This window comes from Pseudorca crassidens, chromosome X (assembly GCF_039906515.1).
Source record: "Pseudorca crassidens isolate mPseCra1 chromosome X, mPseCra1.hap1, whole genome shotgun sequence".
Taxonomy (NCBI): Eukaryota; Metazoa; Chordata; class Mammalia; order Artiodactyla; family Delphinidae; genus Pseudorca; species Pseudorca crassidens.
The window spans coordinates 3860865-3884248 of NC_090317.1; positions in this window are offsets into that span (position 1 = coordinate 3860865).

Consider the following 23384-nt stretch of genomic DNA (forward strand, 5'->3'; position numbering starts at 1 on the left):
CTTTCCCAGCAGACTATGAACTTCTGGAATACAAGGAGTCTTTCTCCTCTTTGTCACCCCAGCAAGCATCACAGACAAGACACACAATAAATGTTCAATAAATGTCATTGGACAAGCATATTACTGCTGACCCTGCCTTTCTTTGCTGCCTAGGATCACTGGCTCAGCAGAGGCAGTTTGGGAAAGCAGAGGTTTCACTGCAGAATAAGCATCATGGACAGGTGACACACGGAGACAGTCTGTGCCTGAGCTTGTATGTGAAAGGAGCCTACTGGATAGACTTCCCATCAGATCACAAAAGCCAGCCCCAGGCAGACTGGAATAAACGCTACCCTATTAAAGCAATCCCTTCTGCAGGCAGCCTGAAGAGCCATGTTCATATATATGGCAGATTTTTACCAAGGACAGTTGGTTCCACCACTGGCCCTAGTATTAAGAAGCCCTAGCTTGAGTGGGCAGGCCCTTCAGAGGAGACTGTGGATGTTGGAATACTATGGCCACAGCTACAGGGTCCAGGGTCAGATGGGATGTGCGAAGTTCTGGAGGTTGAGTTGCCGAGTATCTTGGGGACAAAAAGAATCTGTAAGATCAAGGACCTACTGTACAGCACAGGGAACTATACTCAATATTTTGTAATAAACTATAAGGGAAGAGAATCTGAAGAATATACATATATATATATATATATATATATATATATACACACACACATATATACATATATATGTATAACTGAATCACAGTGCTATACACCTGGAACTAACATAATATTGTACATCAACTATACTTCAATAAAAATATTTTTTTAAAGAATCTGTAGGGGCGAGACTGAAGAGAGAGGTAGAAAGAACTCTGAGAAGACCCAGGCGTGGGTAGAGCAGTGTGGCTGACAGGCTTTTGGTACCCTGGCCTGGTGTCAGGCCTGAGCCTCTGAGATGGGACAGCTGAGTCCAGGACATTGGACCACCAGAAACCTCCTGGCCCCATGTAATATCAATCAATGGGAGCTCTCCCAGAGATCTCTGTCTGAACACTAAGACCCAGCTCCACCCAACGGCCAGCAAGTCCCAGTGCTAGACATCCCATGCTGGACAACCAGCAGGACAGGAACACAACCCCACCCATTAGCAGAGAGGCTGCCTAAAATCATACTAAGTTCACAGACACCCCAAAACACACCACTGGACATGATCCTGCCCACCAGAAAGACAAGATCCAGACTCATCCACCAGAACACAGGTACAAGTCCCCTCCACCAGGAAGCCTACACAAGCCACTAAAACAACCTTACCCACTGGGAGCAGACACCAAAAACAACAGGAATTACGAACCTGCAGCCTGCAAAAAGGAGACCCCAAACACAGTGAGTTAAGCAATATGAGAAGACAGAGAAACACACAGCAGATGAAGGAGCAAGGTAAAAGCCCACCAGAAGAAAAAAATTAACAGGAAATAGATAGTCTACCTGAAAAAGAATTCAGAATAATTATAGTAAATATGATGCAAAATCTTGGAAATAGAATGGAGAAAATACAATAAACATTTAACAAGGACCTAAAGAACTAAACAGCAAACAAACAATGATGAACGAAACAATAAATGAAATTGAAAATTCTCTAGAAGGAATCAATAGCAGAATAACTGAGGCAGAAGAACGGATAAGTGACCTGGAAGATAAAATAGTGGAAATAACTGCCACAGAGCAGAATAAAGAAAAAAGAATGAAAAGAATTGAGGACAGTCTCAGAGACCTCTGGGACGACATTAAACACACCAACATTCGAATTATACGGGTCCCAGAACAAGAAGAGAAAAAGAAAGGGACTGAGAAAATATTTGAAGAGATTATAGTTGAAAACGTCCCTAATATGGGAAAGGAAATAGTCAAGTCCAGGGAGCACAGAGAGTCCCAGATAGGATAAATCCAAGGAGAAAAAACGCCAAGACACATATTAATCAAACTATCAAAAATTAAATACAAGAAAAAATATTAAAAGCAGCAAGGGAAAAACAACAAATAACATACAAGGGAATCCCTGTCAGGTTAACAGCTGAACTTTCAGCAAAAACTGCAAACCGGAAGGGAGTGGGAGGACATATTTAAAGTGATGAAATGGAAAAACGTACAACCAAGATTACTCTACCCAGCAAGGATCAAATTCAGATTCAACTGAGAAATTAAAACCTTTAAAGACAAGCAAAAATTAAGAGAACTCAGCAGCACCAAACCACTTTACAACAAATGCTAAAGGAACTTCTCTAGGCAGGAAACACAAGAGAAGGAAAAGACCTACAATAACAAACCCAAAACAATTAAGAAAATGGTAATAGGTACATACATATCGATAATTACCTTAAATGTGAATGGTTTAAATGCTCCAACCAAAAGACATAGACTGGCTGAATGGATACAAAAACAAGACCCATATATATGCTGTCCACAAGAGACCCACTTCAGACCTAGGGACACATACAGACTGAGAGTGAGGGGACGGAAAAAGATATTCCATGCAAATGGAAATCAGAAGAAAGCTGGAGTAGCAACTCTCATATCAGAAAAAATAGACTTTAAAATAAAGACTATTACAAGAGACAAAGAAGGACACTACATAATGATCAAGGGATCAATCCAAGAATAAGATACAACAACTGTAAACATCTATGCACCCAACATAGGAGCACCTCAATACATAAGGCAAATGCTAACAGCCATAAGAGGGGAAATCGACAGTAACACAATCATAGTAGGGGACTTTAACACCCCACTTTCACCAATGGACAGATTGTCCAAAATGAAAACAAATAAGGAAACACAAGCTTTAAAGGACACATTACACCAGATGAACTTAATTGATATTTATAGGACATTCCATCCAAAAGCAACAGAATACACTTTCTTCTCAAGGGCTTATGGAACATTCTCCAGGATAGATCATATCTTGCATCACAAATCAAGCCTCAATAAATTAAGGAAAATTGAAATCGTACCAAGTATCTTTTCTGACCACAGTGCTATGAGACTATATATAAATTACAGGAAAAAAACTGTAAAGAACACAAACACATGGAGGCTAAACAATACGCAACTAAATAACCAACAGATCACCAAAGAAATCAAAGAGGAAATCAAAAAATACCTAGAAACAAATGACAAGGAAGACACTATGACCCAAAACCTAGGGATGCAGCAAAAGCAGTTCTAACAGGGAAGTTTATAGCAATACAATCCTACCTCTAGAAACAAGAAACATCTCAAATAAACAACCTAACTTTATACCTAAAGCAATTAGAGAAAGAAGAACAAAAAAAACCCCAAAGCTTGCAGAAGGAAAGAAATCATAAAGATCAGATCAGAAATAAATGAAAAAGAAATGAAGGAAACAAGAGCAAAGATCAATAAATGAAAAGCTGGTTCTTTGAGAAGATAAACAAAATTGATAAAACATTAGCCAGACTCATCAAGAAAAAAAGGGAGAAGAGTCAAATCAACAGAATTAGAAATGAAAAAGGAGAAGTAGCAACTGACACTGCAGAAATACAAAGGATCATGAGAGAGTACTACAGGCAAATATAGGCCAATAAAATGGACAACTTGGAAGAAATGGACAAATTGTTAGAAATGCACAACCCTCCAAGACTGAACCAGAAAGAAATAGAAAATATAAACAGACCAATCACAAGCACTGAAAGTGAGACTGTGATTAAAAATCTTCTAACAAACAAAAGCCCAGGACCAGATGGCTTCCCAGGCGAATTCTATTAAACATTTAGAGAAGAGCTAACACCTATCCTTCTCAAACTCTTCCAAAATACAGCAGAGGGAGGAACACTCTGAAACTCATTCTATGAGGCCACCATCACCTTGATACCAAAACCAGACAAAGACGTCACAAAGAAAGAAAACTACAGGCCAATATCACTGATGAACATAGATGCAAAAATCCTCAACAAAATACTAGCCAACAGAATCCAACAGCACATTAAAAGGATAATACACCATGATCAAGTGGGGTTTATCCCAGGAATGCAAGGATTCTTCAATATATGCAAATCAATCAACATGATACACCATACTAAAAAATTGAAGGATAAAAACCATATCATCATCTCAGTAGATGCAGAAGCTTTTGACAAAATTCAATCTCCATTTATGATAAAAACCCTCCACAAAGTAGACATAGAGTTAACTTACTTCAACAAAATAAAGGCCATATATGACAAACTCACAGCCAACATCATTCTCAATGGTGAAAAACTGAAACCATTTCCTCTAAGATCAGGAACAAGACATGGTTGCCCACTCTCACCACTATTATTCAACGTAGTTTGGAAGTTTTAGCCATGGCAGTCAGAGAAGAAAAAGAAATAAATGGAATCCAAATCAGAAAAGAAAAGTAAAACTGTCACTGTTTGGGGCTTCCCTGGGGGCACAGTGGTTGAGAGTCCACCTGCCGATGCCAGGGACATGGGTTCGTGCCCCGGTCCGGGAAGATCCCACATGCCGCACAGTGGCTGGGCCCGTGAGCCATGGCCGCTGAGCCTGTGCATCCGGAGCCTGTGTTCCGCAACGGGAGAGGCCACAACAGTGAGAGGCCCACATACCGCAAAAGAAACAAAAAACCAAAAAAGAACAAAAACAAAAAACTATCACTGTTTGCCGATGACATGACACTATACATTGAGAATCCTAAAGGTGCTACCAGAAAGCTACTAGGACTAGTCAATGAATTTGGTAAAGTAGCAGGATACAAAATTAATGCACAGAAATCTCTTGCATTCCTATACACTAATGAGGAAAAATCTGAAAGAGAAGTTAAGGAAACACTCCCATTTACCATTGCAACAAAGACTAAAATACTTAGGAATAAACCTACCTAAGGAGACAAAAGACCTGTATGCAGAAAACTATAAGGTACGGATGAAAGAAATTAAAGATGATACAAACAGATGGAGAGATATACCATGTTCTTGGATTGGAAGAATCAATATTGTAAAAATGATTATACTCCCCAAAGCAATCTAAAGGTTCAATGCAATCCCTATCAAACTACCAATGGCATTTTTCAGAGAACTAGAACTAAAAATTTCACAATTTGTATGGAAACACAAAAGACCCCAAGAGCCAAAGCAATCTTGAGAAAGAAAAACGGAGCTGGAGGAATCAGGCTCCCTGACTCCAGCCAATAGTGCAAACTTACAGTAATCAAGACAGTATGGTACTGGCACAAACACAGAAATATAGATCAATGGAACAGGATAGAAAGCCCAGAGATAAACCCACACACATATGGTCACCTTATCTTTGATAAAGGAGGCAAGAATATACATTGGAGAAAAGACAGCCTCTTCCATAAGTGGTGCTGGGAAAACTGGACAGCTACATGTAAAAGAATGAAATTAGAATACTCCCTAACACCATTCACAAAAATAAACTCAAAATGGCTTAAAGACCTAAATGTGAAGCCAGACACTATAAAATTATTAGAGGAAAACATAGGCAGAACACTTTATGACATAAATCACAGCAAGATCCTTTTTGACGCATCTCCTAGACAAATGGAAATGAAAACAAAACTAAACAAATGGTACCTAATGCAACTTAAAACCTTTTGCACAGCAAACAAAACCAAAAGTAAGGCGAAAAGACAACCCTCAGAATGGGAGTAAATATTTGCAAATGAAGCAACTGACAAAGGATTAATCTCCAAAATATACAAGCAGCTCATGCAGCTCAATATCAGAAAAAACAAACAACCCAATCCAAAAATGGGCAGATGACCTAAACAGACATTTCTCCAAAGAAGATATACAGATTGCCAACAAATACATGAAAGGATGCCCAATATCATTAATCATTAGAGAAATGCAAATCAAAACCACAGTGAGGTATCACCTCACACTGGTCAGAATGACCATCATTAAAAAATCTACAAACAATAAATGCTGGAGAGGGTGTGGAGAAAAGGGAAGCCTCTTGCACTGTTGGTGGGAATGTAAATTGATATAGTCACTGTGGAGAACAGTATGGAGGTTCCTGAGAAAACTAAAAATAGAACTACCATACGACCCAGCAATCCCACTACTGGGCATATACCCTGGGAAAACCATAATTCAGAAGGAGACATGTACCGCAATGTTCATTGCAGCTCTGTTTACAATAGCTAGGAAATGGAAGCAACCTAAGTGTCCATCGACAGATGAATGGATAAAGAAGATGTGGCACATACATACAATGGAATATTACTCAGCCATAAAAAGAAACGAACCTGAGTTATTTGTAGTGAGGTGGATGGACCTAGAGTCTGTCATACAGAGTGAAGTAAGTCAGAAAGAGAAAAACAAATACCGTATGCTAACACATATACATGGAATAAAAAAAAATGGTTCTGAAGAACCTAGGGGCAAAACAGGAATAAAGAAGCAGCTGTATAGAATGGACTTGAGGACACAGGGAGGTGGAAGTGTAAGCTGGGACGAAGTGAGAGAGAGGCATGGACATATATATACACTACAAAATGTAAAATAGCTAGCTAGTGGGAAGCAGCAGCATAGGACAGGGATATCAGCTTGGTGCTTTGTGACCACCTAGAGGGGTGGAATAGGGAGGGTGCAGGGAGATGCAAGAGGGAGGGGATATGGGGATATGTGTGTACATATAGCTGATTCTCTTTTTTATAAAGCAGAAACTACACAACATTGTAAAGCAATTATACTCCAATAAAGATGTTTAAAAAAATAAAAAAGGAATCTGTAGGATAAGACTTAGGTGTGGATGTAGGGTGGTTGAATGACAGCACAGTAAAAAGTTTCATTTTCAACTCTACACATGCCACAACAGTCATATTTCTACAGCAGTGTCAGGAATAATGCTGGTGTCTTTACTTCTCGGTGTTTTCTAAAAGCTTTTGATAGAGTTGGGGGATAACACTAATTCAGAAGGAAAACTTAAGGCACAATTGACGACAGTCTGTAATTAAGTGCTAAATTGTCTGGCACGGGTCTTAAGTCCTGCAGGAATCCAAAGGAAGGGCAGTCAATGAAGGCTGAGTAATGCGTGGGCAGCTGGAGCTCTGACATTTGAGAATGTATAACTCTGGTCAGCACATATTTCCTGGATGAGGTGGGACTGGCCCTGGACCTTAAAGCATGGTGAGTACTGGGCTTGGGGGAGGGGAGGGGAGGGGAGGGGTCTCTGGATCGATGCACAGGGGATGGCGGAACAAAGGCAAGGAGGCAGATGGAGGTTAGGCGCAAGGGCAGGAGTCTGGCTCCAACAGGAGTGGGACGCTGTGTGCATGGAATCTGGATGGTTGTATGTCTGGCTATTGGAGGAGGGGAGCTGTGGAATCCAGGCTCAATGACTCTGGGCTACTGGGCTTTTGGAAAACTATCCAGCAGCTGTAAGCAGGTGAGTCTAGACTCCAAAACAAATAATTTCCTGGGGAATCTACCACACAGCTATTTCAAAAGAGCTCCCACCTCTGTATAGACAATGTCTCATTGAATGCCCATGACAATCCTGGGAGGGAGGGATTGTTAAGCAACCATATACTTCAAACAGACATGGCTTGAGTGGGAACAGTAGAGTAAGTTGGAAGGTCACCTCCTTTCTAGATTCCAATGCAAGCACTCTGGGAAGGGGCAGTGGTAGCAGATGTCAAACTGGGCTTCCTGGAATCTAGAAGCATCTTGCACCCTGAATTCCCCTTTTTGCTCCCTCCCTGCAAACATGTACTTGCTTAACAAAGACAATACTATCATTGATTGTGTGTAACTGTGCTAAGTACTTTAAGGGAATGAATTCATTTCATCCTCACAACAATCTTGTGAGGTGAGAGATGTTATTATCTCTATTTTACAGATAAGGAAACTGAGGCACAGAGAGGTTAGGAATCTGTCCAAGGTCATATGTCTGGCAAGTGATTCCAAACCAGGTAGTTTGCCACCACAGCCCACTCTCTCACCTGCCTCACTCCAAAGGTACCCTCTGGGCCCATCCATCATGGACCTCTAATAGGAAATGGCTCATTCAATCCCCACGACAACCCTGGATGGGAGGGACCATTCAGCGACCTGAAATTCCAAGCAGATGTGGTGTGACTAGAGAGATTAGAGTGGGTAGGAAGGTCATGAAGTCAAAAGATCTGGCTCAGAGCTATTCTGTGTTTATTTCCCCACCTGTCATCATCACTGCTGCCCCACCCATATCAGCAGCAGTAGAAACAACAACCGCAGCACCTTTTGGAGCCTCAAGCCAAATTATTGCAGAAGTCCTACTGGAAGAGGCAGGGCATGTGTGGTACCACAGCCCCTCTTGTGTTATGCTGTGGGCCTGGGAGGAGGAAGGAGGAGACATGGTAGTGCTGGCAGTAGCCAGGGGAAGGAGGCGGGGAAGGAGGGTAATAATGAAACCAGGGAGCATGACCAAGGGCAAAGGAAAATGAGGTTCCACAGGCAGGGGAGGGGAGAGATCATGAGATGCCTACATTTCAGCAGAGCATAGACTGAAGAGCGGATGTTGGGGGCAAACAAACTACAGTGAAATCAAAATAAAACCTCAAAGCAGTCCTTGTGAGAATAGCAAGCTGTCTTGATGTTGGACAATGAATGAGTAACTTGTAGGCAGGTGTCCCATGTGGGGAGTGAGTAGGTGCCAGGAGGAGGGTCTAGTGAGAGTGAAAGCCTGCTTCACCAGGCTCAAAGCTTCATGCTTTCCAAGACTTGGGTGTGCCCTAGACTGCTGTGTTAACCTTTTGTTGTTCTGTGGATCCTTGGCTGACTGCTGAAACCCATAAACCCCGTCTCAGAATAATACTTTAAATGTATTAAAATGCATAAGATTATAAAGGAAACAAATTATATCAAAATATTAAACAAAACTTGTATGAAATACTAATATAAATGCTTCTTTATTAATTCATGAAAGTTAAAAATTTACTGGTGATTCTAACTACTACTCTAATTTCAAAATATCAACTGTAAAGGCTATCTAGAGGTAGCTACAATGATAATAATGTGATATGAAAATAATCTGTGATTTCTCTTAGAGGCAAAGTCTTACATATTACTAATGCTGTTGTGCTTCATTGCCTACAAAATGAAATGAAATGAGAAATTTCAATTACAAGTTAACAAAATAGAAATTCAATTTTTTCCCTCCTGACATCACAGGGGTCCTCACTGAGAAATATGCATATGGCAATGGGAATTTACAGATGACTGCAGACCTAGTCCCAGGTTTCCTACTGATCATGTGTCCTTGAAAGTGGGCTCTGACTCTTGACGGCCAGCTCACAAGATAATTCCATTCTTTCCTCTCACAAATGTTTATGAGAAATTGGAGCTACTGAATTCTATGCCCTGGTTCTGGAGAGCAGGCACAAGCAAGTCCACATCCAAGTCTATCAACCCACCAACACAGATCCTCATGTTCACAGACCCATTCTTGTTGGATATGAAATTAGATTCCTCCCATCAAGTGGTTTCAAGCCATGACCGAAAAGGAATCCAGACAGAGGTCATGATTCTGCCTTCTTGGAATAAGCCAGTGCCACCCCAGGGGAGTCCTGTGAAACAGGCACACACATCTGGCTGGACAGAGTGTGGAGTGTTTATTACAAAACCAGTTACATGCTTACAGTAAGCCCCGGGGAGTTTGGCAGACAAAGCAAATGACAGAGAGTAAGAAGGAGAGTGGGAGTAAGAAGGGAAGTGAGAGGGAAAGAGAGAGAGGGAGTGAATGAGAATAAAAATTGGAAGAGGCCTCAGAGGCCCTCCAGTCTAACTCCTTTGTGTCAGTTGGAGACACCAAGGCCCAGAGGAGGGATGTGCCCTAGAGGGGCACAGAGCAGTTCAGAGCTGAGTCACTGGCTAGTCGCCTGCTGTTTTCCCTCTGCAACTCTTGCCTGTTTGACCAGAGGTGAGCATGAGCCAACTGGCTTGGAATATGCTTCCGGAAGCAGTGTTCAAAATGGGTAACAGCTCCCCATGCTTTCATGATGCTATATCTCTGGTGGCAAGCACAAGGATAAATATCACCATCTTGAGGAAGGGAACCAAATGCTATGGTCATACTTTGGACACGCAGTGTTCAAATTGATGGCCAGTCACACTGATCAGGGGCCCGGTGTGATTCTGCAGGCAGGGTGTGGCCAGCCATGAAGTGGATTGGGCAGGGACTTGAGGGCAGGAAGGAAAGTGGGAAGAAAGGAGGAAGGTGGGTTTCCTGCTGCTGCTTAAGGGTCAGGAGAAGGTGAGGGGGAGGGAGGCTGGCCTGGAGGATGTGGCCCTCAGTGGAGTCCAGACTGCTCAATCTGCTCTTCGCCACAGGGCATGAAGTGTGAGTGCAGCTGGGGCATCCCTACATGTATAATTTCCTTCTCTGATTTCCAGAGATGTCAGTGAAGAGTTGTTTATCATCATCATCATCATCATCATTTTATCAGTGTCACTATTATTATTTTGCTCTTTCATTACTTAGGCAGATTTTATCCTCACTTTGGTTGGCAGGTCCCCAGTCCCAAGTCACACCCAGGGCCAAATGGGGCACTGGAAAAAGTATAGGACTCTGAACTTCAGCTCAGATTTGAGGTGCAGCTCTACCTCCTACTAGCTTGATTAGATGACTTGAGTGAATTCTCAACCTTCCTGAGTCTAGGTCGCCAATATGCAAAAGGGGGAATCTGACCTCTACCTCAGGTTGCTGTTAAGAGGTACACATCATGAACTGATGTGACAAAGTGCTCTGATCAGTGTACAGCACTCTCCCTCTGTGTGGGGATTACCAGGCTAGTGCCTGTAAGAAAGCAGTCCTCCTGGGGGTCACGCTGTTTTTTTGCTTGACAGAGGCACCAGCACATTCGAAAATGAAATCTGAGAAGAATGCAATTTTCTATTTTTTCTTCTTGCACAAAAGGGAAAATGATTTACTGCATTGCTCCCCAGAGCTTGATGTCAGCTAGCTATAGCCACCGCCAGATTAGGGAGTGACAAATCTGGAGCTCACCGTCAGAGATAATGAACAATTCATGAGGTCAAAACATGCTTCAAGCTCCGACCTTTCGGGCCAGGGATCTGAGACCAGGGAAAGGCCAGAGATCACCTAGCCAGCCTCTTACCTTTGTTCATCCACATTTCAGCTCTATGCCAAGGCCAAATGTCCAGCAACTATAAACACTGGGATAGGAAGAATGTTTGCTAGGTGCTGGAATCCACAAACCAACCTCCACCCAGAGATGGAACATTGCAGAGAAAGAGCACAGGCTCTGGAATCAGACAAGGCTGAGTTCCCGTGCCAACCATGCCACTTAAATCTGTGGAACTTTCTGTAAGTTCCTTCCTTTTTCTGAGTAGAGGTTTCTCCAGTAACCTTCAAGTCCACCTATAGCCTTGACCTCTATCCTATTTCCTGTCCTCCAGATACTTACTACAGACTGCTATGTGGACCTGCCAAATTTGAATCTTTTTCAAACTAAAGCCCTGCTTCCCCTCCTTTGCACACACACCCATCAACCTGCTTACATGCCTGTCCATAGCTAATTGTTTCCTTGATCCTATGCCCTGTAACTACTCAAGGACATCACTCCAGTAATTTCCTCTATCTGTTTCATCAAATTTTTCCTTTCTTATCTCCATCACCATGCAAACATGCCATATATCTCCCACCTCTAAAATACCCAAACCTTGAGCCCCATTCTCCTCCAACTATCACCTTTCTCTTAACCCACACAGAGTCAAACACCTGCAAAGAGTTGTCTCACCTTCTGGTTCCTCTTCTTTGTTTCACATTCTCTCCTCAATCACATCAGTTTCTGATCCACTTCACTGATATGGTTCTTAACAAATCACCAAAGACCTCCATCTTGCCGAAGTTCATGATCACTTCTGTTCTGATTGTTCTAGACCTTTCAACAGCCTTTGACTTGTTAATTACACATTTATTCTTAAAACACTGTCTTATGGACTAGAACTAGAATTACACTCAGCTAGTTTTTACTCCATTTGTAGCTGTTCCCTCCAAATCTCCTTTCCTGGAGCTACTTCCTCTTCTGGACCTTTGAATGTTGAAGTGTCCCCGGGTTCCATCCTTGACTTTCTCTATTTCATCTACATTCCCTCTCTAAGGGATCACTTGGTTTGCAATACCATTTGGGTAATGACAACTCCCAAATTTATCCATGGCCTCTTCCTTGAGTATTGGACTCACATATCAAACTACCTATTTGTCATCTCCACGCAAATGTATAATAACCATCTTAGATTCAACACATACAAAACACAATTCTTGATTAGCCGGTTCCTGCCATTACCAAGTCTGCTCCTCCCCACATTTCTTCCCATAACAATAAAGGGCACCACCATCTACCTATTTGTTCAGGCTACTCTCAAACTTATGATTCAAACTTGACTCCTTTCTTTCCATCTTATTCTTTGACAAGTGCTATCAGCCTTATCTTCGACATGTAGCATTCAACTACTCTCCACCACCTCTACTGCCATCACTGTGGCTCAAACCACTATCATCTTCCCCTGGATTACTGCAGGATAGCTTCTTTGAGATCTCCTTGCTCCTACTCTGCTCTCCCTCTAATCTGTCCTCAACACAGCAGCCAGAGAGATCCTATTAAAACAAAAATCAGATCATGTCATTCTATGCAAGACTCTCCAGTGCTTTCATAGTTCTAAGAATAAAATTCAAACTGTAAACATGGCTTCGAGGGCCCTGTTGATTTGGTTTCTGCCTACCTCACTCTCTGACATCAATCTCTTAACACTCTCCGCCTCCTGCTTCATACCTGTCAAGCACTCTTCTCTACTTGTTGCTCCTCAAATGCACCAAGATTGTGCCTACCATAGGGCTGTTGCATTTGCTGTTACCCTTCTGAGAGATCTGGAATGCTCTTATTAAAAACATTTGAATGGCTGGATTCTTTTTATTCAGGTCTCAGTTCAGATAGTAACTGTTTATCAAGGTCACCTCTGGTCACCTTGATATAGCTGTTCAGTCCCTGTCAATCTTTACCTCATTACTCTATTTTAATTTCTCTGTAATACTTATCAGAACCTAAAATGGTGTCACTCAGTTATTTAGCTGCCATTGTCTGTCTGTCCCAGTAAAATAATGCCTCCATGGGCGGAGGGGCCTGGTCTTTACTGTTCATGGCTTTATCCCAAGCACCAGATCAACTCTGTCATAAAGTGATCACTCAATAAATATTTATTAAATGAATAAATGACCTTCCTGCTTCTAGCTTGCCTCCAATAATCCTTTCTCTACACTGAACACAGAGTGATCTTTTAAGAATGTAAATTAGATCATGACACTTAAAATCCTTTAATGGCTTGCCATTGCACTTCAAATAAACAAATAAAACTGCAAGCCCTTACAGTGGCCTACAAGACTTGCCATGACCTGACCCCTGCTCACATCTTAAACCACAACTCCTTCCACTCTACCCGTAGCCCAGTGTGTGTCAGTCATGTAAACTTTCTATCAATTCCTGAAATTCACTGTGATCTTCCCTACTTCTGGGCCTTTGCTTTGCTGGTATCTCTGTATTCAGTGTTCTTCCTCCCCACTTCATGCTACTACCCACCCAAGGCAATAGTACAGGCAGTCACTGCTCTAGGAACACCAAGATGAGAAGGATCATTTCCACTGGGTTGGCTGGAGGAGCTAGGAAGCTCTGCTCATCCATAAATTGACATTTTCAGGCTTTACTTACACACAGGCTACCACCATACTCCAAAGTCACACAAATAAAGACAAAAGAAGCTCAGGTCTCTACCCTCTTCCCAGCACAGAGTTTTAAAATAAACTATCTACTTGGCTTTGATCATTCCCTCTCTCTCCCACACCCACTCAACACTTCCTCCAGTCTAATCTGGCCACAGGACCCCCTACTACTCACTCCCCTGATCTTGAGCATTACCAATAACCTCCACGTTACTAAATCCACTGGACACTAATGTATATTCTTCTTGTCTGACCTTTCAGGATCATTGGGAAGAGGAAAACACCAGCCGGTCTGTTTTCCCTCCTATCTCTTTGGATATTCATTGTCAGTCTTTGCTGGCCCTTCCTTCTCTACTTAAAGCTCTGTCTCGGGCTTCCCTGGTGGCGCAGTGGTTGGGGGTCCGCCTGCCAATGTAGGGGACACGGGTTCGTGCCCTGGTCCAGGAAGATCCCACATGCCACGGAGCAGCTGGGCCCGTGAGCCATGGCCACTGAGCCTGAGCGTCCGGAGCCTGTGCTCCGCAACGGGAGAGACCACAGCAGTGAGGCCCGTGTACCGCAAAAAAAAAAAAAAAGCTCTGTCTCTAGTTCACACTTCAGACCTGTATATCAAACTGTCCACTACCCATTTCCATGTAGAAGTACCAGCAGCAATTCAAATATGTCACTGACCAAAAGGGAACCCTTGATCTTCTTCCCAAGGCTTTTCCGCATGCAGCAACCCCCTTCTCAGGAATAGTAACACCATCCTCTCCACTGCACAAAGCAACAAGCCTGAATATCCCCTTTGACAGCTCCCTCTCCTTCACCACATGCATCCAATCAGTTCCCAAGTCTAGTATATTCTACGTCGCAACTATCTCTTGCCTTTGTCCCCTTCTCTCCATCTCCCCTGGTAGAAATTTAAGTTCAGATCACCATTAACTCACCTGGACTTCTGCAACTGCGTCCCTTCTGGTGCTTTTACATCTGATTTCACCAGTCTCCTGTCCTCTAACCACACTGCAGGAAGAAGGATCTTCTGAAAGCTGTAAGTCAGATTATTACCCTCCCCTGCTCAAGACCTTCCTTCGCTCAGTGGAAGGTCTCGATTGTTTCTGGAATCAAAGTCAAGCTCCTGAGCTTGGCATTCAAGGTTCTGCTGGACCTGTCCCCAGAAAACCTCAGCCTGTTTCCCTCCCACCACTCCTTGTGCCTGAGGTTTTAACCTCACTAGAGCACTTCTGTGCTCCTTCTTCCTACCCCTGTGTCTCTGCTCACGCTGTCCCCTGTGCTTGGGATGGCCTTCCCCTTCCCTCCATATGGCAAATTCATACTCATTTTCTTATTCCCAACTCAAGCATTAGCTGCTGTAACATTTTTCTGTCTCCACGCTCCCCTCCCCATGTTGCTGCTGGGTCTGGGTTATGAACTTTTCCTCTGGATTCCCACGGCCTCTTGTGTTTCCTTATCATTCATCCTTATTACAGAGTATGCAGTCATACCCAGATCCACCTGTTCCCAGGACTAGAGGGGGAGGATCCTCAAAAGCAGGGACCTTGTCTGAGTGGCTCTATCATCTCTGCCTCCAGGAGGCACACAAGGTCAATTTCCTGTTTCTTCCCATCTGTCCCCACAGTCCCAGTCTATGTACGGCTCTGCCCTGCTTGCACTTTTCCTCCTCTTAAAAATTTTATAATTTTGTTGTCAAAGCTCATCACTCAATTCCATATTCGTGATATTATTTCTTCCTGACTTTTTTTTTGGTTGGTGGTAGTGCTTTGTTGTGTTGTGCTGTGTTTTGTTTTACTTTTATATCTCTAGAGCCATGGCTGCCAGCCCCTGCAGGCTTAAGCCAAATCCCGTGGGGGTCTGTCACCACCCAGCCACACAGCAGCCTCTACCTGTGGAGGTCCAGGAAGATGATCCAAGGAGAAAGCCAGATAGGAGATAGGCCCAACAGCAGAGCCACAGCCACACTCACTGTACCTGCATCGCACTTTACAGTGTACAAGAACCTTCCCTCATCTTCCTGCTACAGGGTCCTCTCAACACTCAAGGATGTATAGAAGCCAGGGATTCCCATTATTCTAATTTAGCAGATGGGGAAACTAAGGCACTAAAAAGGTGGAAGGGTCACTAATGTCTCTCTAAAGAATGTTGCTTCCTGGACAGGAGGCCAGGTATGACTGCCAGGACAGCCCAGACTAGAGCACAAAATTTAAGGAGACAATTATTTTTGGTTCATTCAAGTTCAGGGTTGGCACCTGAGAGTGAGAGCCTGTGGGTGGACAAGGAAGCTGAGGCTGCAGATGCTGGGAGATCATGTAGGAGATGAGATGGGCCATTTTCAAGCAAGTGTCCTCTAAACTCTTAGGAGGGTGGTGGGGATGGGTCATGGGAGATGAGTGGAGGGGAGTGCATACATTGAAGTAACAAACACCAGTATCCCCAGAGTCCACAAGGCTTAGGAGTGGATGTAACAGCCTGCAGATCACCCTGACTCATCCTGGAAGAGAAGGAACAGAGGAGCACAGAAACGAGGTGGCCCACCAGGTCAAATGGCAACCCCCAGGTAGTATGCTGCCCACACAGGCAGACCCCAGAGTAGCCCCATGGGGAAATGGCCATTAGAATGTTCCAACAGATTCAGAAGGCAGTTGCTTCATTGGCTTACTAGGTGCCTTTGGGTCAGTCCCTTCTCTTGGGGCCTCAGAGTCCCCATAGGTACATAGGGACCTCACACTTTCTGTGTTGTCGGGTCGTTTTGGCTCCAGGCTCTCCTATTCCATGACTCTGGTCCCTGGCCCAGACCCTGAGCCCAGAAGGTGGCCAGTGGTAGGGAACTTCTGGTATCATCCACTCCAAAGAGAAATACACTTTGCATGAGTCTGAGCAAACTGTTGTGTGCAGAAGCCTTGATTTAAGGCCATTTCAATAATCCCCAATTCATCATCTTGAAGGTCTTTGAAGAAAAGACAAGTGCCATTTTCTAAATGCCATTATGCAATCAAGCCTTTTGCAGCCGGCCCGCCAGGCTCACATGCCTACAGGCGTGCTTTGACTACTACATCTCATGTCTCACTGTGTGCCTGGGCTCCTTTTGACAGACAGTCCTGGTTATGCGTGGACCGGGGTGATGATGCAAGGAAGAGACTGGGAGCGCCAGGCATAAGACAGCACATAACAGGCAATCTGAAAAGCTGTGGAAAATTTCACAGGAGGTAGACCCTACCTGGCCCAGGGTCACTCTTATCTCTTAAAGCCTGAGCATTTTTTCCTGAGCTCCCTTGCCATGCAGGGCAGGTACCCAAGGCAGACTTCTAAGTGTACCATTCTCTCTGGGGTACAGTGCTCAAATCAGAGACCTAGCTGTCAGACTGCCCAGGGTAGAGTCCTGGCTGTAGTACTGCTTAGCTCTCTGAGCCTGGGAAAGTGAGCTGACCACTCTGTGCCTCAATTTCCTCATCTGTAAAATGAAAGTAGAGTTGGGTGGATGGACGAGGGCAAGCACCAGGCTCAGCGTGCCACAGCACCCACACTGTGCTCCTGCCCACCCCGTGGCCTGCAGTAGGCAGAGTCTGTGAGAGTTTGTCCCAGGGCTCGAGGAAGTTTCCCACCGCAGCACCACTCCCATGAAAGCAGTACCTGCCGGCACCCTCCACTCCCCTGGCCACTGGCAAACAACTACCAGGACAGGAAAGCAACCCCACCCATTACCAGAGAAGCTGCCTAAAATCATAATAAGGTCACATACACCGCAAACACACCACCAGACAAGGTCCTGCCCACAAGAAAGACAGGATGCAGGCTCATCCACCAGAACACAGGCACCAGTCCCCTCCACTAGGAGGCCTACACAACCCACTGAACCAACTTTAGCCACTGGGGGCAGACACCAAAAACAACAGGAAATACAAACCTACAGCTTGAGAAAAGGAGACCCCAAACACAGTAAGTTAAGCAAAATGAGAAAACAGAAAAACACACAGCAGATGAAAGAGCAAGATAAAAACCCACCAGACCTAACAAATGAAGAGGAAATAGGCAGTCTACCTGAAAAAGAATTCAGAATAATGATAGTAAAGATGATCCAAAATCTTGGAAATATAATGGAGAAAGTACAAGAAACGTTTAACAAGGACCTGGAAGAACTAAAGAGCAAAGAAACAATGATGAACAACACAATAAATGAAATCAAAAATTCTCTAGAAGGAATCAATAGCAGAATAACTGAGGCAGAAGAACGGATAAGTGACCTGGAAGATAAAATAGTGGAAATAACTACTGCAGAGCAGAATAAAGAAAAAAGAATGAAAAGAATTGAGGACTGTCTCAGAGACATCTGGGACAACATTAAATGAATGAATATTTGAATTATAGGGGTCTCAGAAGAAGAAGAAAAAAAGAAAGGGACTGAAACATATTTGAAGAGATTAGAGTTGAAAACTCCCCTAAAATGGGAAAGGAAATAGTCAATCAAGTCCAGGAAGCACAGAAAGTCCCATACAGGACAAATCCAAGAAGAAACACACCAAGACACATATTAATCAAACTGTCAAAAACTAAATACAAAGAAAAAATATTAAAAGCAGCAAGGGAAAAACAACAAATAACACACAAGGGAATCCCCATAGAGTTAACAGCTGATCTTTCAGCAGAAACTCTGCAAGCCAAAAGGAACTGGCAGGACATATTTAAAGGGATGAAAGGGAAAAACCTACAACCAAGATTACTCTACCCAGCAAGGGTCTCATTCAGATTTGATGGAGAAATTAAAACCTTTACAGACAAGCCAAAGCTAAGAGAATTCAGCACCACAAAACCAGCTTTACAACAAATGCTAAAGGAACTTCTCTAGGCAAGAAACACAAGAGAAGGAAAAGACCTACAATAACGAACCCAAAACAACTAAGAAAATGGGAATAGGAACATACATATCGATAATTACCTTAAATGTAAATGGATTAAATGCTCCAACCAAAAGACACAGACTGGCTGAATAGATACAAAAACAAGACCCGTATATATGCTGTCTACAAGAGATCCACTTCAGACCTAGAGACACATACAGAATGAAAGTGAGGGGATGGAAAAAGATATTCCATGCAAATGGAAATCAAAAGAAAGCTGGAGTAGCAACTCTCATATCAGAAAAAATAGACTTTAAAATAAAGACTATTACAAGAGACAAAGAAGGACACTACATAATGATCAAGGGATTAATTCAAGAGAAGATATAGCAATTGTAAATATTTATGCACCCAACATAGGAGCACCTCAATATATAAGGCAAATGCTAACAGCAAGAAAAGGGGAAAACGGCAGTAACACAATCATAGTAGGGACTTTAACACCTCACTTTCACCAATGGACAGATTATCCAAAATAAAAACAAATAAGGAAACACAAGCTTTAAATGATACATTACACCAGATGAACTTAACTGATATTTATAGGACATTCCATCCAAAAACAACAGAATACACTTTCTTCTCAAGGGCTTATGGAACATTCTCCAGGATAGATCATATCTTGTGTCACAAATCAAGCCTCAGTAAATTAAAAAAAATTGAAATCGTACCAAGTACCTTTTCTGACCACAGTGCTATGAGACTATATATAAATTACAGGAAAAAAACTGTAAAAAACACAAACACATGGATGCTAAACAATACGCTAGTAAATAACCTAGAGATTACTGAAGAAATCAAAGAGGAAATCAAAATATACCTAGAAAAAAATGACAGTGAAAACACGAAGACCCAAAACCAATCAGATGCAGCAAAAGCAGTTCTAACAGGGAAGTTTATAGCAATACAATCCTACCTCAAGAGACAAGAAACATCTCAAATAAACAACCTAATCTTACACCTAAAGCAATTAGAGAAAGAAGAAAAAAAGAACCCCAAAGTTAGCAGAAGGAAAGAAATCATAAAGATCAGATCAGAAATAAATGAAAAAGAAATGAAGGAAACAAGAGCAAAGATCAATAAACGAAAAGCTGGTTCTTTGAGAAGATAAACAACATTGATAAAGCATTAGCCAGACTCATCAAGAAAAAAAGGGAGAAGACTCAAATTAATAGAATTAGAAATGAAATCGGAGAAGTAACAACTGACACTGCAGAAATACAAAGGATAATGAGAGATTACTACAGGCAACTATAGGCCAATAAAATGGACAACCTGGAAGAAATTGACAAATTATTAGAAAGGCACAACCATCCGAGAGTGAACCAAGAAGAAATAGAAAATATAAACAGACCAATCACAAGCACTGAAATTGAGACTGTGATTAAAAATCTTCCAACAAACAAAATCCCAGGACCATATGGCTTCCCAGGCGAATTCTATCAAACTTTTAGAGAAGAGTTAACACCTATCCTTCTCAAACTCTTCCAAAATATAGCAGAGGCAGGAACACTCCCAAACTCATTCTATGAGGCCACCATCACCCTGATACCAAAACCAGACAAAGATGTCACAAAGGAAGAAAACTACAGGCCAATATCACTGATGAACATAGATGCAAAAATCCTCAACAGAATACTAGCCAACAGAATCCAACAGCACATTAAAAGGATCATACATCATGATCAAGTGGGGTTTATCCCAGGAATGCAAGGATTCTTCAATGTACGCAAATCAATCAATGTGATAAACCGTACAAAAAAATTGAAGGATAAAAACCTTATCATCATCTCAGTAGATGCAGAAGAAACTTTCAACAAAATTCAACACCCATTTATGATAAAAACCCTCCACAAAGTAAGCATAGAAGGAACTTACCTCAACATAATAAAGGTCATATATGACAAACCCACAGCCAGCATCATTCTCAATGGTGAAAAATTGAAACCATTTCCTCTCAGATCAGGAAAAAGACAAGGTTGCCCACTCTCACCACTATTATTCAACATAATTTTGGAAGTTTAAGCCATTGCAATCAGAGAAGAAAAAGAAATAAATGGAATCCAAATCAGAAAAGAAAAGTAAAGCTGTCACTGTTTGCAGATGACATGCCACTATACATTGAGAATCCTAAAGATGCTACCAGAAAACTACTAGGACTAATCAATGAATTTGGTAAAGTAGCAGGATACAAAATTAATGCACAGAAATCTCTTGCATTCCTATACACTAATGATGAAGAATCTGAATTTTAAATTAAGGAAACACTCCCATTTACCATTGCAACAGAAAGACTAAAATACCTAGGAATTAACCTACCTAAGGAGACAAAAGACCTGTATGCAGAAAACTATAATATACGGATGAAAGAAATTAAAGATGATACCAACAGATGGAGAGATAAACCATATTCTTGGATTGGAAGAATCAACATTGTGAAAATGACTATACTACCCAAAGCAATCTACATATTCAATGAAATCCCTGTCCAACTACCAATGGCATTTTTCACAGAACTATAACAAAAAAATTCACAGTTTGTACGGAATCACATAAGACCCCGAATAGCCAAAGCAGTCTTGAGAAAGAAAAATGGAGCTGGAGGAATCAGGCTCCCTGACTTCAGACTATACTACAAAGCTACAGTAATCAAGATAGTGTGGCACTGGCACAAAAACAGAAATATAGATCAATGGAACAGGATAGAAAGTCCAGAGATAAACCCACGAACATATGCTCACCTTATCTTTGGTAAAGGAGGCAAGAATATACAATGGAGAAAAGACAGCCTCTTCCATAAGAGGTGCTGGGAAAACTGGACAGCTACATGGAAAAGAATGAAATTAGAACACTCCCTAACACCACAGACAAAAATAGACTCAAAATGGATTAAAGACCTAAATGTAAGGCCAGACACTGTAAAACTCTTAGAGGAAAACATAGGCAGAATACGACATAAATCACAGCAAGATCCTTTTTTGACCCACCTCTTAGAGAATTAGAAATAAAAACAAAAATAAACAAGTGGGACCTAATGAAACTTCAAAGCTTTTGCACAGCAAAGGAAAACATAAACAACATGAAAAGACAACCCTTAGAATGGGAGAAAATATTTGCAAATGAAGAAACTGACAAAGGATTAATCTTCAAAATTTACAAGCAGCTCACGCAGCTCAATATCAAGAAAACAAAGAACCGAATCCAAAAATGGGCAGAAGACCTAAATAGACATTTCTCTAAAGAAGATATACAGATTGCCAACAAACACATGAAAGGATGCTCCACATAACTAATCATTAGAGAAATGCAAATCAAAACTACAATGAGGTATCACCTCACACCAGTCGGAATGGCCTTCATCAAAATATCTACAATCAATAAATGCTGGAGAGGGTGTGGAGAAAAGGGAAGTCTCTTGCACTGTTGGTGGGAATGTAAATTGATACAGCCACTATGGAGAACAGTACGGAGGCTCCTTAAAAACCTAAAGTTAGAACTACCATATGTCCCAGCAATCCCACTACTGGGCATATACCCTGAGAAATCCATAATTCAAAAAGAGTCATGTACCACAATGTTCATTGCAGCTCAATTTACAATATCCAGGATGTGGAAGCAACCTAAGTGCCCATCGACAGAGGAATGGATAAAGAAGATGTGGCACATATATACAATGGAATATTACTCAGCCATAAAAAGAAACGAAATTGAGTTATTTGTAATGAGGTGGATGGACCTAGAGTCTGTCATACAGAGTGAAGGAGTCAGAAAGAGAAAAACAAATACCGTACGCTAACACATATATATGGAATCTAAAAAAATAAAAGTGGTTCTAAAGAACCTAGGGGCAGAACAGGAATAAAGGAGTAAAGACACAGATGTAGAGAATGGATTTGAGGACACGGGGAGAGTGAAGGGTAAGCTGGGACGAAGTGAGAGAGTGGCATGGACATATATACACTACCAAACGTAAAATAGATAGCTAGTGGGAAGCAGCCGCATAGCACAGGGAGATCAGCTCGGTGCTTTGTGACTACCTAGAGTGTGGGATAGGGAGGTGGAAGGGACATGCAAGAGGGAGGGGATATGGGGATATGTGTATATGTATAGCTGATTCACTTTGTTGTAAAGCAGAAACTAAGACACCATTTTAAAGAAATTATACTCCAATAAAAATGTTTAAAAAATGAAAGTAATGATAGCACATCAACTTCCTAGAGTTAGGGTGAAAATTAAATGCTGTAATGCCTTTAAATCTCTGAGAACAGTGCCTGGCATGTACTAAGCTATATGCAAGTATTATGATTCTTGCCATCTTCATGGAACTACATATAGGAGTGGCAAATATGGAAGCTGGAAAATAAGTTGGATTTCCCCTAGGCCATGGGGTGTGGGAGAAGCAGGGCAAGGTCTGGGAGCTAAAAGCCTGGCTTTATATCTTGGCTTCGCTATTCACTGGCAGTGGGACTTTAAGCAAGTCTGGGTACCATCATGAGCCTACTTCCCCGACTCTAAAAGGGGTAGAGACTCCTCAGATTATCGGGTTGTTTCAGAAGCTGATAAGGAAACAGGTAGGACACTGCTTTGCACTCAGAAACTCCAGGTGGTGGGTCCAGTAATCCATGTTTTACCAAACACTTCAGGGGAATCCAATGCATGAAAGGGCTTGAGAACTGCTCTTCTAATCCAAACTCACAAAGACAAGGAAATGGAGGACCAGAGAAAGCCTAAGAATTGCACACTCACAGGGAGCAAGG